The sequence below is a fragment of the Schistocerca cancellata genome, chromosome 7 (genome assembly GCF_023864275.1).
Source record: "Schistocerca cancellata isolate TAMUIC-IGC-003103 chromosome 7, iqSchCanc2.1, whole genome shotgun sequence".
Classification (NCBI taxonomy): Eukaryota; Metazoa; Arthropoda; class Insecta; order Orthoptera; family Acrididae; genus Schistocerca; species Schistocerca cancellata.
Genome location: NC_064632.1, coordinates 26,549,521 through 26,554,314, shown reverse-complemented (window position 1 = coordinate 26,554,314; position 4,794 = coordinate 26,549,521). Strand labels below are relative to the sequence as shown.

General features: G+C 56.4%; 1 non-coding gene across 1 annotated transcript; it reads left to right on the top strand.

Annotated features, from left to right (window-relative positions):
- The first annotated feature begins 551 nt into the window (after positions 1–551).
- Trnas-cga (transfer RNA serine (anticodon CGA)) lies at positions 552–626 on the top strand. The gene has a single exon. It is a non-coding gene; the product is annotated as a tRNA-Ser (tRNA).
- Positions 627–4,794: the final 4,168 nt, after the last annotated feature.

Here is a 4,794-nt window from a genome sequence, read left to right as displayed (position 1 = left end):
CTTGAAACAACGTAACAGGCATTACCACAGCCGCCCTTATAGAATTTTCCAGGAATTGGGCTTTAAATAAGCATATATTTTTCAAGCCAAATTTATCTCGTGGAAGCTCTATACAGTTTGAACAATTTGCACAGCTTTCGTAAGTTATACCCAGTATATTACGCAATAGACAAGTGTACTGAAACTTCTTGGCAGATTAAAACTGTATGTTGTACCGTGACTCGAACTCGGGATTTCTCGCAGGAAAGCTTGGAAGGCAGGATACGAGGTGCTGGCGGAACTGAAGCTGTAAGTCGTACTGGGATAGTTCATTCCGTAGGTCACTTGCCCACGAAAGGCACAGGTCCCGAGTTTGACTCTCGGTCCGGCACACAGTTCTACCTGCCAGTAAGTTTCATATCAGCGCACACTCCACTGCAGAGTGAAAATTTCATCTGGTATCATCCCTCAGGCTGTGGCAAAGTAATGTCTTATCAATATTCTGTGAAGTTTGGAAGGTAGGAGACGAGGTACTGGCAGAAGTAAAGCTGTGAGGACGGGGCGTGAGTCGTGCCTGGGTAGCTCAGTTGGTAGAGCACTTGCCCGCGAAAGGCAAAGATCCCGAGTTCGAGTCTCGGTCTGGCGCACAGTTTTAATCTGCCAGGAAGTTTCAATATTCAGTAAGTTTCCTTTAATTTACGTCTATGGTCACTATGGCTGCAGTGCATTAGGACTTTGCTTTTATGAGACAGATCTGATGGTGGTCATTTAAGACCGAAACCGGTAATCTGTTAAACTGAAAAGATTGTGACCATAGACTTAATAAAGGAAACGTATTACATATACGGGTCACTGTGCTTTTCACAACGATGTCGCAGCTTGTGAAATTGGCATATTCTTCCTTCCAGGAGTGCTAGTTCTGTAAGTTTCGCAGAAGAGCTCCTGTGAAACTTGGAAGGTGGGAGACGAGGTACTACCGGAATTAAAGGTGTGAGGACGTGTCGTGAGTCCTGCCTGGGTGGCTCAGTCTGTTACAGGACTTGTCCACGGAAGATAAAGGTGCCGAGTTCGAGTCTCGGTCCGGTACACAGTTTTAATCTGCCAGGAAGTTTCACATCAGCGCAGACACGGCTGCATAGTGAAAATTTCATTATAGGAACGAGTAGTACTTCCAAGCAAAACGCCACCTACAAGGAGTGGAATTATCACACACAAAACGCCACAGCACATTTTGAGGTAACACAGCTCAATGCGAAAGTCATAAAGAGCCACCCGACAATTAATCTTACAAGAACCATCCTGGATGAGAAAAAGGAATTAAGCCGTGGTAAAAATTGCTGTTTTGAAGAGCGCGCCGCAGCGCATAATGTGAAGCAGACGCCCTCCGTTTCTGGCGGTGGCTCCACTGTGGCAGTCGCAGCTTTGGTGCCTCCCTCTGGTGGGAAAGGGGAAAGGTTTCCTGTTCATGTACATTTAAGGGGCGCTGTGAGCTCGCCAGTCGGTCAGTCTCTCGTCCCCAGCTTGCTGGTTTGTCTCTCGACGGCATTTGTTAGACAGTTAGTGTCTGTCTGTCGTTAGCAGTGCTAGTATGTCTGTCGCTCGGATCAACCTTTAAAGCCGGCAAAATGAGAGTCTCTCCACTCCACCAGTAAGAGAACTCAGCGAGTGGTCGCCCGGTCGGGGCTTAGTTCCTTCATCTGAGTCTGCGCGTTAGGCCGCCAGTCTGCTCGAGTTTGCTTAGACAATGGCGGTTGGATCGATCGGTTGGTCGGTCGCGCACTGAGACACAAGATGACTGGTCCGTCTTGAGCGTCGGCGCATGTGAGGTCGCCACGTGAGTCCAATGGGCCGCAGCGTATAGCGAGGGGTAGTGACTTCGCGGTCGACACGAGAGCAACAGGAGCCAACAAACGACATCAGTCTGGCCGGTGCGAGCTGCGACGCCGTGAGACGGGTGATCGGCGCGCCTTCCTGCGTCCATTGAAGCGGCATTCGAGGGTTGGATTCCCTCTCTTCTTCATCGAAGAGTTTCACTGCCTGGGCTACTCTCAGGGTGCAACTTCGACGTGGAAGATCCCCACCGTTACCTTGCCGTGTCGTTTGCTCGCCGTCCGGTCCTCATCGCCGCCGCCGCCTGCCGGTGCTCGCCGCCGCCGCCGCCGCCGCCTGCCGGTGCCCGCCGCCGCCACCGCCGGCGCCGCCGCCGCCTGCCGGTGCTCGCCGCCGCCTGCCCGTGCTCGCCGCCGCCGCCTGCCGGTGCTCGCCGCCGCCGCCGCCGCCGCCGCCACCGCCGCCGCCGCCTGCCTCCGCCGCCGTCTGGTCGCCGCCGCCGCCCTTCTCGCGCGCCGCCACCATGTCCCAACCCACCACCACCACCACTATCATTTTCACCTCTCCCTCTGCTGCTCCAACCACCATCACATGGAGCTCACCCTCCTCCCCACTTCCCGCCCTTCCTTCTCTCCTGTCCACCCCACCCCTGCGCCACTTTCGGCTGTAACCACCCCCAACTCCTCCTCCCCTATCACTGTCGCCCCATCGACAGCTACTGACTTTCCGCCGCTCCCTGCACCGCCTCCGCCAGGCTCCAAGCCAGCACGGATCTCTGCTCGACGTTCCACAGCCTCTGTGACACCCACGCCCCCTCCGTCTGCGTCATCTGCTGGTCAGGGTGGTCCTGCCCCCCGCCATCTCCCCCTGCAACCCGTACCCCTGCCCCCTCTCCACCCGGTCGTGCCCATGAAACCTTCAAAGCGCCCGAATGTTGACCCTTCCCCCGAAGTCTCCTCCAAAAAAAACCCAAATCCCCATGACCCACCCACCCCCATGGACGTGGCCCTGACCTCCGCCCCCGCCACGCCTGCCACCCACACCTTTGTCCTTTCCAATCCTGACCCTCAATTCCTTGATGCCCGTTCCCTCACCCTCGCCATCCGGAAATACTACCCCAATGCTCCCATCTCCCAACTGATTCCTCGCAAGGACTCGGTCCTCATAAAATCCCCCAATGCTTCCCTCCACACCGATCTCCTCTCCTGCATCCCCCATATCCAATTTGGCCAACGTGCAACCCTCACACCCTACCACACCCCGTCCTCTCCCCGTCAGCCTCAACCTCCCCGACGTCCGCCGACCTTCACCACTGTGATCACGAAGCTTAGCCCCGTGATCACGGAGGCTGAGGTGTTGGCGGAACTCAACTCCCAGCCCGACATTGAAATCCGCTCGGCCCGTCGCATCTTCAATCATGCCGGGCCGACTTTTCTCATGTGGATATTCACCGAATCCTCCTCCTCCATTGATCGCCTCCTCACCGAGGGAGCCCTCATCTACAATCAGCGCCATAAGGTGGACCCCTCCCGTTCCCCAGTCCAATCCTACCGCTGCCAACGCTGTCTCGCCTACAACGACCACGTTACCTCTGCCTGCAAGAACCCCCCTACTTGTCCCCACTGCAAAGCTTCACACTTCCTCAAGCATTGCCCCAACCTCACCTCTCCCCCCTCCTGCAACACTTGCGACGAACCACATCCCACCTACTCCTCGAAGTGTAAAGCGAAACCTCCACCAGTAACCCCTGAGCTCACCGTCCCTGTCCATCCTGTTGATGACCCAATCCACCCCAACAACTCACTCCGCCCTCCCCCTACTGCTGAGGACATCATCCGTTTCACCACCATTGTGCTCCAAAACATCCACCCCTTCCAGTGCTCACACACTCTTTCCCAAATCGCCCTCACTGCCCGTTCCATCTTCCATCTTACCACCTATGCCACATACTCGCACAACCAGGCCCACTTCACCTTCACCCCGCTCACCACCCTCGTCTAACTCTCCACTCCCATGGTACAACAACCGTACCGTATCCTGTACCACAACATTCGCTCCCTGCCCACCCACAAACTCCTTTTCCTCCACACCCTACGCCAGCACCACGTGGATGCCTTCGTCCTAAATGAAACCTTCCTTCAACCCTGTATCTCTGTCTCCACGGCTCCTTACACTGTACACCGCACTGATAAGCCGTACCCTCTCGCGCATGGCGGAGTTGCTATAGGCCACCTCAAGCACCTCCCTGTCCGGCCCCAACCTCTCCTTAACAATCCTGCCGAGCATCTCACCCTCAGCCTCTTTTTCCCCACCCTTACCATCACCTGTGCCACCATTTATGTCCCCCCTCGCACACCCATCCCGTACGATTTCCTGGCCCACATTGACTGCACCTTCTCCACCTACGTGATTGCCGCCGACCTCAATATCCACAGCCGTGATCCTGCCGACCTCCAGCAGTGGCATCAGTTTCTCACCACTCTCCAGGGAGACCTGGTTCCCCTGCCTCAGCACACCTGGCCCGAATCCAACACCACTCCTGATGCGGTCCTTGCCTCTCCCAACCTCCTCGGGCGCATCACCACGGATGTCCTTGACCTCATTGGCAGGGACCATGCTCCTGTTCTCCTCACTATCTCTAACGGTCGCCATCCCCGCCACGCTCCTCACCCTGCCGTCCCTCCTAAACTTGTCCATGATTACTCCCGTGCCAACTGGGATGCCTACCGGGATTCCATTCACACCCAGGTTGACGGCCACGACCTTACCCTCCAGTCTCCTGATGACATCTCTCGCACTGCTGCCTTCCTGCACCAGACCTTGTCTGACGCCGTCGCCACCCATATCCCCACCAAAGCCATCCACACTCACTGCCCCGCCCTGCCTCCACAGGCCGTCCTTCTCCTTCGAGAGTCCCGCCGCCTCTACCGCTCTTTTCTCCACACTTGTGACCGGGATACACTTACCCACCACCGGCAATTACAG